This window comes from Meleagris gallopavo, chromosome 6, assembly GCF_905368555.1.
Source record: "Meleagris gallopavo chromosome 6, MGAL_WU_HG_1.1, whole genome shotgun sequence".
NCBI lineage: Eukaryota > Metazoa > Chordata > Aves > Galliformes > Phasianidae > Meleagris > Meleagris gallopavo.
Genome location: NC_139409.1, coordinates 24289952 through 24307408, shown reverse-complemented (window position 1 = coordinate 24307408; position 17457 = coordinate 24289952).

Genomic DNA, 17457 nt, shown 5'->3' with positions numbered 1-17457 from the left:
AGTTTGCCTATTCTGAGAATTCAGACAACTTTCTTTGTAGGATATGGCTAGATTTTGTACCCGGCCAGCTCAGGTCTCCTGCTGTCCCCTAAAGGATGTCTTCAGGTTCAGCCATGGTTGAAAAGCTTCAGCTGACAGAAAGCATGCCTTGGTGGACAAGGGAAAGGCGACTGATGCCATTTACCTGGACTTGAGCAAGGTCTTTGACATGGTCCCCCACCACATCCTTATTCTCCAAATTGGAGGAATGTGGATTTGATGGGTGGACCACTCAGTGGATAAGAAACTGGTTGAAAGTCTGCAGAAGGGGGTGGTCATCAATGGCTCGATGTCCAGGTGGAGGCCGGTAACAAGTGGCATCCCCCAGGGGTCTTTCTTGGGACTGATGCTCTTTAACATCTTTATCAATGATATCGATGACAGAATCGAGTGCACCCTCAGCAAGTTTGCTGACAACACCAAGCTGAGTGGTGCGATTGACATGGTAGAAGGAAGGGATGCCAGCCAGAGGGACCTCAACAGGCTGGAAATGCGGGTCCGGGTGAACCTGATGAGGCTCAACACGGCAAAGCTCAGAGTTTTGCACTTGGGCTGGAGGAATCCCAGGCATCCATACAGACTGGAAGGAGCAGCCCTGTGGAGAAGGACCCGGGGGTCTTGATAGATGAAAAACTTAACATGAGCCAGCAGTGTGCCCTTGTGGCTTGGAAGGCAAATGGTATCCCGGGCTCCATCAGAAGAGGGGTGGCCAGCAGGGACAGGGAGGTGATTGTCCCCCTCTACTCTGCTCCTGTGAGGCCCCATCTCAAGTACTGTGTCCAGGTTTGGAGCCCCCAGTACAAGAAAGACAGGGAGCTGTTGGAGAGGATCCAGAGGAGGGCCATGAAGATAATCAGGGACTGGAGCACCTCCCCTATGAAGACAGGCTGAGGGAGCTGGGCTTGTTCAGCCTGGAGAAAAGAAGGCTGTGGGGTGACCTCATTGCAGCCTTTCAGTACCTAAAGGGAGCCTGCAAACAGGAGGGGAATCAACTCTTGGAAAGGGTTGATAACAGCAGGACAAGGGGAAATGGTTTTAAGTTGAGGGAGGGAAGATTTAGGTTGGATGTCAGGGAGAAGTTCTTTACTATGAGAGTGGTGAGGTGCTGGAACAGGCTGCCTGGAGAGGTTGTGGATGCCCCATCCCTGAAGGTGTTCAAGGCCAGATTGGATGGAGCCCTGGGCAGCCTGGTCTAGTATTAATTGGGGAGGTTGGTGGCCCTGCATGTGGCAGGGGGGTTGGAGATTCATGATCCTTGAGGTCCCTTCCACTGGCCATTCTGTGATTCTATGAAATGAAGAACTGAGTGTGACTTGTAATTTAAAATTAGACATACTGCATATCCAAACCAGAGCCAGTTGCTGCTGAGAAGAGCTGTGGCAGGATGGCACCATGCTCCTTGAGGCTCAAATTCAGAGCTCAGAAATGTCCTTGTTAACTCTTCCTCAGCTTTTGAAAGAGCAAAGATCATCTTTGAGCTGACACCAGTAGGGAAAATTTTTGTCTCAAAGCAGATGCTTTTCATCCCAAGATGTAAAACCCCAGGATGTGAGAAGACATAGTGTTTTGTATGCAGTCCTATGCTCTGTGAATGCTGTTATAGCTAGCAACAATCCTACACAGCCAATAAAATAAGACACTAATTGTTGTATTTATTCCCCTGTGAAGGTATGCTCTGCCACTATTAATTGTACTTAGTCACAATCTGTGCATCACCTAATTGCTCTCCACAGAGCTGAAGAGAACCAAATATTTACCCACATGAATTTATTAATACCAAGTCATGAATCATAGTTCTACAATGTGTGTGTTTTTTTCAAAGCAAGTAGAAACTGCAGAGAAGGAGATGTGGAATAGCTTTGGGGTGACAGGGCTTGGGCTTGCTGGGGGCTGTAGCCCATGGGCTTCCTTCAGGGTATGAGGGCAAAGACTCACAGCCCACATCTGTCCCCCCATCCTGACCCAAAGTAGGATGGGTTGGGGTCATGGGCACAGCCTCAGCCCTGGACATAGCAGTAGGTGCTGTGGTTGTTGGGTCTGTGTCCTGCTCACCCCACCAGTGGTGGTCAGCAGCCTTCTCTGAGGAGGAGAGCATGAAGTTGGCTACATGCTTTTGTTTCAGCCTAAGTGCTCAGGATGGAGTTTCTACTGCATTTATCTTTCATGCAGATGGAGATTTTCAGTGACACCACTGGAGACAAACTTTCTTTAAGACTACTCTGAACTAAGCACATGGGCTGGCATTCCGCTAATTAACTAGTAGGGTTAATTGGGTTTCCCAGCATGTCCTACAGGAAATATACCAAAAATAGTTTCCTAATAATACAAGAGGTAGTAAACTCTGTAGGCAGAGTCCTTGAGTCTCCCAGATAATTACCCTTGCAGAAAGGCTATGGGATGGGCTCAAGGCTCACATTAATCCCTATTTCTTCCAGATAGATCTGTCCCTTTATGCCATGTGACAGATGACTGGGTCTTCTGGCAGGAAGAAAAATTCCTCTCTTCTACTTCAATGGGAAAGGACACTTATCTTTTAATATATTGCAAAATATGTAAAAGCATTGTGCTTTCGGTCATTTGTTTTGAAGGACTGGAAAATTCAATTTCATTACAAGTTTTGGGCTTTTACAACTTTCAAGTTAGTTAAAAATAGTGCAAGTCCTCTCTCTAGATGAGCAGCAGTCAATTTTACAGTCAGAAAGTTGGTATAGGTGCTACTCCTCTGTATTGCAAAGCAAGCCTTGCCCAGGGGCACATACACTGCAGATGGGATTCTCACTGTGGTTCAATCACAAGTTTCGTAAGAGACCTGAAGACACAACATGATGCCTACAATTCGGATTGTGGCCAAGAGGCATTAGGATCCATGGCAATCTCCTTGTGATCCTGAATTAGCAGCATGCGTGTTCAAGGAGAGCTGCATCACACGATCTTTCTGCATTACAGCAGTGTTATTTCCACCTTTGAACTGGAATGACTGGAGCTTTCAACACGTTTAAGAATACTTTCTTCTTGTTGCTAAAGCTTCTGAATACAAACGTGTACTTTTCAGTGGAATACTTAACCTCTGGATTGGGGTGTAAAGAATTTTGAGAAGACAGTAGATGTAAAATATTTGGTGTGAAACCAAGGAGTTCTACTCCTCTTCAGTAATATTTAATGGCTAGGCTAAGTTTCATACTCCAGTCAGTTTCCTTTTAGAGAGTAAACCAGACTTAAAGAATATGCAATACAAACCACTTACCATTATTACTGTCACTTAATGAAATTTTTCACTATCTTTCAGGAGAATATTTTTATCACTGAAGGTGACTTCTAAAGTAAAGTTCTTATAGCCTTATTTATTAGAGGATTGTTCTTTATTTGCTAAACCCATGGCATGTTTTACAAAAAAAAAAAAAAAATCCTGTCCACAGTGAGGCATACAAACACCTCTGTACAAATACAAACTGTTTGAGATTATATTTGGTAATTCAAACTCTTTCTTATTCTCTTGGAAGCTATTAGCTCTAAAGACTCTAGAATATACAGTATGGAGAGAAGATACAGGATTCTCCTTTGAACTTTGTTGTTGGTAGCCTAGAAATACAGGTCTAACAGGTGTCTAGGAATAAGTTTTTTGTGTAAATCAAAGTAAAATGTATTTGGTTAAATTACTTAAAACACAAAGCACTGTACAACCAAATGTGAATATGGCTGAAGTCCAGGAAGTGAAGTACCTTGCTTACGAAGTTTAAAAACATGAAGGGTAGCAGTTTTATATTCTGATGATATCTTGGAGCAGTAGCTTCCTCAGCAGCAGGTGGACTCCAAAAAATAAATTGTTACTTGTAAATGCTGTGGATTGAGCTCATTAATAATGTACTACTCAAGAAATTATTTCAACATATCACTAAATATTTTGAAATACAATTGCCTTTCACCACTGCTTGTGGACATCTGTGTAGCATCTTTGGATAGATTACCACCATATTTCACTTGGCAGTGAAAATATATCAACAAAGTAAATTTTTCTGGAAGAAAAACTCCCTGGAACCAAAAAAAGTCATTATCTCAACAAGCTGCTCTTTGTAAAAAGGGGGAAGAGATATGTGAGATCTTTGAGGATATTTTGGATTTTTTTGCTATAAAACCAAGATGTTAGCACATCTAAGTCATTATTCAGCTAGTCCACTGAGCATTTTTTGTTTCATTGCTCATTGCTCTGGTTCTAGAAAACTTGACTGACTTCTCCAGTAAAGAGAACAGAGCAAATATACCATTCCATGGAAACACGGAAAATAGACTCACAAAGCCTTCAGCATGCCATCAGTTCCCATCTCCCAACAGCCAGTAGCAGTAATTATGGAGCAGAGGTTCTGCTATCACAGTGGCATTTCTGAAATGATGTTCTCTTCCTCATTTGACCTACAAATCTTGTTGATGCCATGCTCTTTGGTCCTTGATGGACTACTTTTCAGTGAACAAAGACTGATTTTTTCTCTAAAACTCTGTGAGGTTTTTTTGTTCGGAACAATGTTGAGCTGGATTGAGAGCCAGAAGCCAGAATTTGTCTTCCTCCAGGTAAGACTTGAAATCAGGTCTTTGGATCAACTCAGTGCATCCCAATGGTGCCATCTTTTTTCTCCTTGCTTTTCTTTGACGGTTTTGGTTGTTGTCTGATGTTTTGTTTTGTTTTCAAAAACACAAATTGATTGTTTGAGAGTTTACTGAAAAATATTATTTTCTGTGGATAAATCCAGTCACTGCTCTCTAATTCAATGTTGGCATCGATTTACTGAGCTGTGTATGTGATAAGGAAGTTGGGAGATGAATGGGAATTTTTGTTAACTTGCATTATTAAGTCAATTCCATTAAGTCTTGCATCTCTTACTTCAGGGACGTCAATTAGATTTTTCTGAAATGCAAATAATCGTACTTCAAGACAGGAGCCATTTAAACATGAAAAATGTTTGCTGCTGAGAGAAAGCAGAGACAGTGAAGAATACAAGTTATCATAGCACAGACAAATCCTTTGGAAAATTTCTCTGTGTTGCCCTCACCTGGATCAAAACAGCACAATGAGTACACAAGTTTTTGAGACATCTCTGCATTTGAGTAAAATAACTCGTCATCTGGTAACAAAAAATATTCCCTAAGCACTCCTATAATGAGAAGGCATTTGAAAGGTACACGCAATGCATGTTTGCAAAAGTGAACAAAACCAGCAGTGCATATTTAGTTGCTAGATAGGTAGTTGTGAAAGAGAGCATGAATGCAGTAGTTCTTGGCATGAATAGCAACACTCCAGTTTTTTTCTCTCCAGAAAAATCATTCAGAATTTGGTCTAGACTGTGGAATCTGCTGTCTGGGCTATGCTTCTTACTGGTGCTGCTCAAGAATTGCTGAGATGACCTGTGCAGTCAGAGCATTGGTGACTCCTGGCAGCTGTCTGAATGGAGACTGGGAGCTGAGAGCCAGACTGTCTAGAACTGGTAGCTTAATGAATTTAATCTCATCCTTAGTCTCCTCATACACATTTACATTTAGATAATGTGAGTTTTCTCAAAAAAAAAAAAATATATATATAATAATAAAAAATTGAGGACTAGAACTTCTATGTTTGCTGCTTCTTTTTTTCATGATACTGTATATTACAGAACTCTCTGTGGTTTACAATTAATTCAGAGTGAGCTTGGTACTCTTAGACCCAGGCAGGCAGTTTGGTCAGTAAGAAGCATTTCTAATGAGATCAACTTCTCTCTCCACTCTTGTCCCTGTTCCCACTGTGACAGCCAAATTTTTATTTATAGTGACAAAAATAGTCACTGTGTATTTAACACTGTTCATTTTTTTCTGCCATAGTCACAAATGCCTTGTCCCGTGGGCTTTTTTTTGGCATTTCCTTTTTTACTGGGGATTTTCAATGCCAAATGAATTGCAGTTTTCCAATAGTTCCCATAGTATCAGTTTCATTCAATGCTGTAGAGAAGAGAGCTTAACAAGGTTTCAAAGATGGCAGAAGAGCACGAAGAATTCCTGAAATGAGAGGTAAAGCTGATTTTTTTTTCCTGAAGGACTTTTGAAACTATAAGTTCCTGAAAATTGCTACCTTTCTTCCTTTATTTGAAAAACTGACGTATGATTAATAGTTGGGTGCATGATCCTATACCCAATCTTGGCACAGAGCCACAGAGTACTAGATTTGCACAGCAGTAATACGGAAGGAAATTAGAGGGTATTAGTAGGAAGCCACATTCTTAGGATTATTTTCTTGGATCAGAGCATTTGGTGTCATGATCCATATGGGTGATTCCTACAGTAAAACATGGGAATGAAAGATAATTGAGAATGTCATGCAAGGTCAAGCTAACACCTAAACTCTTCTGATCTCATCTGCCTTATCTGTAATATTTCTTCTTCCCAAGCACCACACTGCTACAAAAGTTCTAACACAGAAGCTGAACTCCATCATCTCTCAAGAGCACCAGCACAAATACAGTGACACATATAACAGTGGTATTACCTCTGACACAGGTGTAGCACTCTGGCCATGACATCCTGATGGATCAGGGACATCCTGCCCCACACAGAGCTCTCAGAGACTGCGCTGCTAACAATGGCCATGGAAGTGAATGGTGACAAGCCAGCATTCAGCACAAATTTCATTATAACTGACATTTTCCAGGTCAAACTCTGTTACTGGTTATTAGGAGATGGCAGTGAACTGCAAAGATGAGATTTCCCATTGCCATGATACTCCCTCCCACAAAAGGGTAGTAATTGAAATGCAGGTTTGCTTTGAGGATTATTTATTAACATGCTTGGCTCTACTCAGAGCCTCCTTTACAGGAGAGGACCATTTTAAAAAGAAAAATATATATACGTATATATATATATATATATATTTTTTAATATATTTATATATTCTCCCCTCTTTCCAGCTGCAATGATTTAGGGAATTTATTCCACCAGAAAGTCCTGAAGATCTGAGGTTCTTCAAGCATGCGGCTGGTCATGGATGCCTGAGCAGGTACCACTCAAATGGAAAGTCTGATAGATCTATGCAAGGAGGAGGACGAAGAGCTACAAATCAAGTAATTATGACTGATTCATAGTTATTAGGGAAGCTTACTGACCTGCAGCTGGCTTGAGAAACATCTGTGGAATTTCCTTAAGAAAGTGAGAAACAAGGGTGGTCTCACAGGCAGATGTGGGCTCATTCAGCTCATGGAAGGTGTTCATTCATGATAACACCATTGCTTTCAAGAGATGAGAACCACTTGTTGGGGCAGCAGGTAAAACCACACACACCCTTTGGAACTATCTGTGGCCCAGTATTTGACCCTAAAACCCACAGTCCACAACAGGTATCTATCTGCCAGCACTGGGTGTTGAAAGACCACCCTGCGTCATGAACAAAATACATCAGGGCCCAAATCCAGCATCCTACCTCTGGGCCTCACTCACCCAGCCACAGGAGGCAAGAGAGGAAACCCAACCCACCACAAAACTCTTCTCTTCGTGTTTCTCTGGGCTGAGAATTTTACACCTTACTAGCATGGAGGTACTGTAGTCTCATGACCACACTTTGATTTTTAGGCAAAAACCATGTTCAGGGAAAAAAAAAAAAAAAAAAAGGAACAGAAGAAATAGTCTGAATGCTTCTATGGTTTTGTTCCTTAAAAAAGCATGCTACCAGAATGTATGGGGCTGCTGAATCATGGTCTGAACCTCTGATTGATCACCTGAGGCGAGCAATGAGTCAGCCACGGGAGCACAGGTGAAGGCAATTCACCTGTGCTGCAGGAAGAAGTGGAGCCTGGCTCCACCTCTCCTAGACCCATTTAAGAGCTGACTGCCAGCAGGGAAGGATCTCTTTGGAGATCTGCTCCATTGGAGTTCTCTCATGAGCCCAGGATAGGGTGAGTGACTTTCTCTTATTATTCCAATATAAATTATATTAGCCAAGCTCCTGGAGATAGATAGATAGATAGATAGATATACACACACATACGCCATCTGTATATCCATTGATTATATACACAATGATAGTATTCCTTCCAAAATCTCTGTGCAACTGGATGATAAGGGGAGACATCACCATACCATGTAGCTCAGTAGGATGTGTCCATTAGAGCGACATTTCGGTATCAGTACCAAGCCACAGACAATGGCAGAAAGGCTGTGTGCATCTTCACCATCTGTTCTTCACTTTCCTGTTGTTCTCTGCTGATCCTGTTCCTTTGGAGCTTCTGTTGTACAGAGAAATATTATTTCTGGAGCATACATAATGGTGGAGTTTCCATCTTCTAAGGCACTTTGTGGAAGTTTAATGCAGTCTTATGCATTTGTATTAAAGAAAAACTTCAACACTTTCTCAATGGAAGTAAGGTACTTGAGAAGAATTACTTTGATCTGCATTATAAAAGAAGGGAAAACAAAAATGTAAAGTTAAGGATGAAAAAAAGCTGATGAAAATTGATCTAAACCCTGGTCACATTGAAGTGCAGAATGGACCTGACTCACCCAATTTACTTCACTGGTCCATCTCGTGCTCGTGAGAACACAGTAAGAAATGTCAGATCTGATGGGGTAATGAACACCTTGAACAGTTTTTGTGATATCCTATTAGGCAGTGTATGACTCTGTTAATGACTTCTTCAGCCCTCTTTCTTTCCTTTACCCCTTTGTTAAGGCTTACATAATAAGATTTAATGCTGAGTATGTATGAAATTGTTGTCATTGTTAGGTCCATAAGGCTACCATTGTCTCTTTTATAAAGATGATTCTTCGGTGCAAAACAGCAGCCTATAGTACGTGTTTTGCTACTGCCCTCATGTTCTTCAAGCCATTTCCTTCTTATTGTGGGTGTCTCACCATCTTGTAAATGGAAAAAAATGTTCTTGCATCTTTATCCATTGTCGAGATGCAGTTTGTGAGGCACAGGGAGTCCTGCAGCCATCTGAAAAATAAAAGCATAAGACACTTTGAAAAGCGACATTTGCAGCAGGACTTTCCAAGTGATGAGGGTTTAGAGGTTTTGAGGCCCACAGACAAACAAATACAAGAGTGAACAATGAAGAAACTGCTTTGTCCAGAGAGTTCCAGCAACCTGTTGAAGGAGTTCAAGACTTTACTGAGGAGTTTAGTTTCTGAAATGAAAACTTTTATTTTCCATGCTGAGAAGTAATTTGGGCACTGATTAATATTGAGTGGCATTATACCAGAGGAACACAGATATTTTTGTTGACTCACTGTCTTTCTAAATGCTGAAGGTCAGCTGCCAGCTTTGTCCCTCTAGACCATGGCTTTGCCTCCCCACCCGAAGGGTCCTAAATAGTACCAGGCTGGTTTGTGCCATTTGGGAGCAGTGCCTCAGCTGCCAGGATGCATTCCTCAGGCATGGTCTGAGTGGTCTGGGTGGGATCATGCAAAGAGTATGAATCTTGAGTCTTCCATTCCCTTTGAGCGAGACAGGTCATGCCAGGTTTGCATCTAATTAATACCTATTTGCAGTTTCTGCACTTTCAGTCTAATTGCTCATATTGTGTGTGTGTGTGTGTGTGTTCAGAGATGCTGTGCAGAACTTCAGAAGAGGAGAATCCAGCAGGGATGTGTTATCCAATCACTAAAACTGCTTTCTCCAGCTGGAATACAGTCACACGTTTATTAGTTATGTGAACCAAATAAAATGTCCAAAATGTTTCCCACTTTCAAAATAACCCCAAGAAAGAAGAAGTTTACATATCAATAGTAGTTTTGGCTTTTCTCTTACGTTATTATCTCACAAAAAAGTAGGCTGTGGCAGATGGTTAGACTTCTTGTGTTCATCAAAGCAAGAAAGAGAAACAGACATGACAATAAAAGTTGTACAAAAGGCAAGTGTTTTGTATTTTACAGTTGAACATATTTTATTGAAGACATTTATGGTGTAGGAGAAGCAAGACTTTCCAGTTTATAAAGGAAATGAAGTCATAAACATTTCCAAGTCAGTACAGAGAACCCAGACTACTTTATTCTTTGTTTAAATTGCGAAGAATGAGAGGCTATTAAGAGAGATTTATGTTAAATATAAGGAGTAATCTATATTCCTTGATTAAATCTGAGCTTTAACTAATGGAGAAAGAGAAACAATGAATTGGAAACACATTTCAAAGGAGACATCCTTAGTCAGGTTTTCCTTTCCATCTAGGGCCTTCATCTACAAACCTTTGAAGGCACACAAGTCTTAATTCTTTGCAATTATGGAACAAAAGAACTTGAGAGAGACATGAAGATAAATAACGTGGTGTTGTGTGACTTAGGAGAAACTTTTTACTTAATATCAAGTTTTCTTCAAAGGATGGCATGTCATTGAACAATTCATATTATGGCCCAAATAGTTTGATATCTTTTTTCCCCCTGATTTATATAACCCATCGTAGCTCTCCCTAACCTTTCTGAAGACAGAAGCCTTTCACCAAGTTTTTGGTTTTGTTCTCTTAAATTTGGATGACAACTGCAAGATTTAAAAGATGTGACCTCGTCATGCTGTGTAGCAGCTCTGACACTGCACTGAATGCAAAATCAGGACTCGTGGGAACCAAAGCTCAGCCAACTCTAAGGAAATTTACAACGACTTCTGGCTCTGGCACACGGTCTTGTTTCTACCTTTCCACAGAATGCTCATGCTTTGGTGCTTCCTGGCTCTTTACTTATACTGTTATAATTTCTAATAGCACACAACTTATTGTCTGTTCCATTGTCACCTTCCATGTGCTGTTCAGCAGCAAGTGGAAATGTAAGATCCCATCAACTCAGTATTACTTTGCTGCTCTACCACCTGAGGGAGTTGGCTTCCTTCCTCTTGGGCTTCCTGCCCTACACTCAGCTGCCACAACTTTGTCAGCTGGGAGCTACTCTTGTCAAAGCTGGAGGGTTACAATGCTACTTTTCAGCATGAGCTAAGCTGCTCAGCTATGGAAATGACCTAAATTGGATTCAGCTCAAGCTTATTCTAAGGCGTGAATAGGCTGGGTTAATTTCATCTTATAAAATGTTACCATCTCTGAATTTTTGGAGTTCAAATGAGCCAGAAATCATGTGCTACTTTAAAGCAAGCTGCTTTCTGGATTTCTAGTGTGTTGTGGAAGACAAAAAAAATGAGATTTGCTAAGGAAAAGAAAAATAAATAAATAAAAATCACGTTTGTCAGTGTCTTGGCTATCTGGTTCTACTGCTGAAAAGAAAGCATTGCACAGTAGGTAGAGAAGTATCTGTTTCAGACCAACAGGTAGGCAGAAATGCTCAGGAAAGCCTTACTGCATCACTCAGTGTTGTAATTACATCTCTTGTTAACATTGTCTGTGTGCCCTATGATTGAAATCTCAGAGATACTGAACTACACTAACTGGGAGTTTACTTGTTATGTGACACATTTATAGAATTTCAGTGTACAGCACTAAGAAAACAAATTAATTTGCCTGCACAAGATATAATGATGCTTATTAGCTATAATCACAACTGCTTATGAACACAAAATATAGCACGTAAATAATACTAAGAGAAAATACCAAAAGCAAACAATGTGCTGTGACAGAAACATCTTATTTGACAGATGAGCCATAACAATCCACACAATGCTTTTCCTTACTACACAGGAAGAGATGGCAGTGTTATTGAAGAGACAAACAAGCAAAAAATAGCTTTTCTTCATCTGCTTATGTCAAGTACATTCCTGATGTCTACTGCAAAAGCACCAAATTAACTCATGACCCCATCCCCCAAAGATCTCCGCTGCTCTATACCTTGCAAGGTTATAATTACAGACATCTCTTCTGTGAATCCCAGTCTTTGAGGGCTTTCCTCCTAAAGGCAGTCCTGTTTCCAAGAAGCTTCTTGATACTTACTAAAATAAAAGCTTCCTGCCACAGCATGGGAGAGAAAAGTGAAGGCTGTTTGTAAACACATGAATATCTGCCTTAAAAGTTGTTCACACCTCTAAGTTTGCAATGTAAGTATGTTGCATAGACTGTAAATTAAGCCTTTCAGTATAACTTGTTTCCATATTCTTAAAGGCATTTGAATTTGCTGCTTTGAAAAAAAAAAATTTTTAACAATAATTCTGAAAAATTTGAATTGATGCCTGATCAGTGTCAAATGATCTGGAAAACTGTTGGTACAGAACAACTCACTTCATCTGCACTGGTGCAGAAGGAACTTGGACAGGCTGGCGACAGAGAGGTGATACGCAACGGCTCCAGGAGCCAATGGAAGTTAGAGATGGGTGAACCACAAAATCCATATTTGTCTCAATGTACTTTTTTTCTCATAGTCTTTTTATACATTTATATGTAAATTTATACAAATAATTAGTTATGGTGTATAAGAAGAAACAGCAAAAAGAGTTTCAGAAGCTAGACTGAAGAATTCTAAGGAATAATCCACTACAAAAATAGATTTAAATGGGATACGAAAGTTGAAAGAACTGCTTCCATCAAAAAGTAATCATACATCAGTACTACAGTCACACTTGCGGGAGTACCTAAGGATGGGCTGCAGTCCATGCCCATTCAGTTGTAAACACCTTTCCATGAGAAACAGATTTTAATCCCACTTAGTTCAGTAGGTCTTTAGATGAATAGCATCTTATATTAAGAAAATTATAATTTCCAGTGATTCATATCCAAGGTTTGTTGATATTGGCAATTAATAATCCTAATACATAGCAGTATCCTGCTCATGTCTGTAAACCTAGCCTGAAGCCATCCAAAAGGTGGATGTCTATTAACTACTAAGATATTATCATTCCTCGTGATTGTCTAAGTCGTTATTTCCCATTGAAAATTTGGGTGAAAAAGGTTGGGTGAAGGAACAACAAAATAGATTGTGTAAATAAGGTCCATAAGGTTATTTCAAAGATTTTTTAAATAAGGCCTTTCTCACTTTGTTTTTACATCAGTTACATTGCACTCTTCGGCAGTAGAAAACACTACTCTGTTGTAAAGTATTTAGATGCATTAGGTTAAAAGGATGTGTTCCCCTTTCAATAGCTACCATTTGTTTAGAAATTGAATAAAGAAATCATTTTAATATCTGTTCTTCACTCAAGAGTAACCTCTCATAAATGGTCTATTATTTATTCCTTCAGAGCTTATTAAATATACAACATTGCTTGCATCCTGCAGGTTACTTACTTCAGCTCATTATTAGAGACAAATGCAATTACCTTAAAACAAATTAGATATATACATACATTTTTGAGGACATAACCATTGCCACTGTGCTGGAAAACAGAATTCAGCCCAGGTTCTTCAAAACAGAAACTCCCAGAGAGAATCACCTCAAAAACTGATGGCAGCTTGGCTTCATGTAGTGACTTTCAGCATGTAAGCATGCATGGCTAGAGCTGTCTGAGTGCAGCTTTGGGCAGTGGGCATGAATATCCACATTGCAAAGGCTTTGATATTTTGACCTTTAACTAAGAAAAGAAAATAAGATTGCAAAAAAAGTTTTAACAAACTACCACTGCAAAAGTAATAATAATAAAACTGACTAAGGATTTCTAAATGTTGTTTAAATTATCAACGTGTAGTACTGCAGATGACTGACTCATCTTTCTAAATCAAAGCAAGGCTGTTCTGGAACAGCCCAGCTCTGGTACCCAGTGCCTAACTCTGGGCATCAATATCCCAAGGACCATTATTTGTAGGTGCCTGTCACAAATTTACACACTGGGATAAGTTTTTTCACTGTTTCATCAGTGACGTATTTCCTGAAATATCTCTTCCCATAAAACTTTAATTTAGTGAAGTCATTTATCAGTGACAGTACTCTAGCTGAACTTGGAGCCAGCACACTGCAGTTCACCAAAGCTAATCAAGACTTTCCTCTTGCTTCAGAGCAAAGTATCTATATCAGACTATGCTATGTGCACATTTCCCCACATGCATTCATCTTTCAGCTTTACTGCATGCAATTTATATTAGAGTAGCTGTAACCATTCCACCCCGACCAAGGTAAACCCCAGTACCTCTCACCTCCTTGTCTCTGCATTGGCTCGAAAGCTCAGCTGGTTCCCCCCTTCTTTGCATTTACTTATTCAGCTAAAAAACGCAGCTCGGCACTGCAGAGCTTTGGCTCGTTAGCAGCAAGAAGAAGACAGACAGACCAGTGGTGACACAAAGACTGTACAGAAAGGCTGTGTGAATCATTTTGAGACTGGCTCCCTCCAAATGTGTAATGCATCTAGCACAAATTCTTGACACTCTAGGATAAGGTAGGATATCATAGCAGTTGGAGCACCTGAGAGTGGCAGTTACATTAAAAATCATCCAGAGAGTGCTTGCATTAAGAAAAGTTTGATAATACCTTCTCTGTCCTTCTTAGCTTAGTGCTATCTCACTCCTCTGCAGGCAGAGTCCATCACCCACCTAGGCTCTACCTCTCCTTTTACCTTCCTTGTTCTCTATGCTACAGGTTTGCAACAAATTATTTTGTTTTCTCTCTTCTAATCTCCTCTCCCTCCTGTGAAAGTGCATCAAGCTGAGCTGAGAACCAGACTTCTTCAATTTGCAGAAAAAGTGTCCACAAATGAAGTTATCCAGCTGTAGCCAAGTGGGGGTGGATGTGCTGAAAAACTTCACCATAAACTGCAGGTGAATATCTGGGATGAGGCTGTCAGACAGGCTCTCATCATCTCTGACCCTATCTGGCATAGACCCATAATGCCTTCAGTACAGTCTTTGCCTAGAAAAATCTCCCCTAAAAAGCACATCCCACATAAGTGAAAAAACTAGAACAGTGAAATAGCTTTCTAGACTTTTTAATATCTCATTTGCTAATGTATTCTAGGTTTTCACACTAAGATGCAATGAAGCAAATAAAAATCTATTTTGTATCCAGAAAATGAACATTTAAATGATATATATTTTGTAACTCATTAAGTAATCTGCTTGCCAATCAGGATTGCTATAATTAAGGTATCTGGCTAAAACTGAATGGTTCCATTTAATTAATCTCGTGTACTCTGTGAGCTCACACCAGTAGATTTATTTCTCATGATACTTACACTGACATTTATCTGTGATGTTAATTTCCTTGTGTCATGTTAAATTACCTGTGAAATATTGTTGTACAGAATCTGATAAAAATAATGTGATTGGTTAATTCGAAATGAAGTAAATTGACTTTGTTTTTATGAACTGGTAACATGACCTGCTAACAATTCTGTCTTATTTGCAGTGCTGCTCTTCGCTCTGAGGCCTGTGCACAGCAATGCGAGTCAGCCAGAGCAGGTCCATCTTGTGTTATGTCCCCAGCATGATTGCCTTGTCTTCCCTGGGTGAACTAGAGCAGGCACATCATAAGATATTAGAAGGAAGTTTTTCACTCAGAGGGTGGTGACGCACTGGAGCAGGTTGCCCAAGGAAGCTGTGGATGCCCCATTCCTGGAGGCATTCAAGGCCAGGCTGGATGTGGCTCTGGGCAGCCTGGGCTGCTGGATGGCGACCCTGCACATAGCAGGGGGTTGAAACTTGATGATCTTTGAGGTCCTTTTCAATCCAGGCCATTCTATGATTCTGTAAAATATCGTACTTTGCAGATTGGATTTCGCTGCAAGACCCAAAAGCTGCAGTGCAAAGAGGGAAGCCCATGCTCTGATGGGAATGCAAATGAACTCAAGCTCGTAAAAGTCCAGGCTGACTTCAAAAAGTGTAAGCAAATAATGGAAGGCTGGAGCAGGGAGTGGCAGGGGGATGTTCTGGAAATTCATTCCAAGTTTTACCTGGGGTTTGCAGTGTGGTAAGTTGCAAGGGGCAATGAAGGGAGTTATGATGCACTCCAGCTCTTTGTTCCAGGGCTTCTGTTTTACTGTCAGAGGTAAAACTGTGGGTAAAAAGCACTGCAAACAGTAGGTATATGCAGCTCTGAACTGAAGAGCTACCGAAAGCACTAACGTGACACCTATGTAACTAGCAGATTTCCAGAGTTTCTGAAGCACAGATTGAAAACAGAAATATGAGAGCCATCAGAGCTGCTCCTGGACTGAGCATGAATGAGCACAGTGGTTTCATCTAGTGTGTATGCAAGCAAGAAACTGATTAACAAAACACGCTGAGTGCATTCATCCCTATGAACAAATTAATCTGAAATTTGGAGACGATCATAATGGATAATACCCCATTTCTGTACATCTCAGTATCCCACCAGCATCAGGTTCCCCACCCACAGGGCTTGCTCCTGCTGGGCAAGAGAGTACTTCCCAAAAGCAGTGAAGCTGCCATGAGTCACTGTGATGAACAACAAAGGGCAGCAGCTCATCCTGTGAAGAACAGGTCTAAAAATGTTTTCCTTTTTCATAAGCAAAATATTGTCCCATTGGAAAGCACTGAATTTTTCTAATACAAAAAAAAAGTTTCAGGAGCTTGGGGCTGTAGAGGAAAATAAAGGCTGTAAAACTGTTTCTAAATGAGTTGGAAATGAGATAGGAAACCAGAATGAGCGTGTTTTCCAAGGGCATGAGGAGTAATGTGGTTTCACAACAGAAATTAGGTCAAATCCATCAGAGCTGGTATCTGGTTACCAGGGACCTATTCAGAATAGATATACCATTGCCATACATTCCACAATTAAAGCAAATTTTGAAGAACGAATAGGAAAAACTCAACACAAAGAATGGGTCATATTTGACATGGATCAAGGACGAGGCAGAAAATATCCAGCCTCTCCCCAAAAAACTCACATAGATCTGGTTTCATGCAGGAATCTCAAAGGTATCTTTTAAATGAGAGGAGAGAGAGGAGAGGAGAGGGGAGGAGAGGGGAGGAGAGGAGAGGAGAGGAGAGGAGAGGAGAGGAGAGGAGAGGAGAGAAGGAGAGGAGAGGAGAGGAGAGGAGAGGAGAGGAGAGGAGAGGAGAGGAGAGACAGAGTTCAGACAGGCCAGTAACACTTTAGCTATGCTGCACCAGCAGGAGTCTGAATCTGAGTCTGCTGCATTTCAGCCCTCAGCTCCTTCCCACCCTCTCCCTGACCCCACCAACCAAAAGCAGAGGGTTTAATCTAAAGGGATCTCCTTCTGCAGGGATCATCATCTTTAATCAAACTACATTTTATGGTGGTAAAGTACACCAAACCTTCAGCTAACCATAGTATTTGAGGGAAATCAAGTTTTTTATAAAAACAAAACTATTCTAAATCAAGCTGAGGACTTTTTTTTTTCCCCCCAAAGAATTTATTTTTAAATTATTTATTTGAATTTCAGCACTGATCCATTAACTTATCAGTGATAATAGGGAGCATGTTGCTTCTTGTGCTACCATACTTACGTATAGTAGTTGTCAGATTTGGTAATTTTCTGTTTACAGGAAGCCAACATTTATCAGTCATTAGTCTCTCTCCTTTTCATCCTTTTGCAGCAAGGAGTGATCTGTATTTTCTCCAGTGGAGTCACTGAAG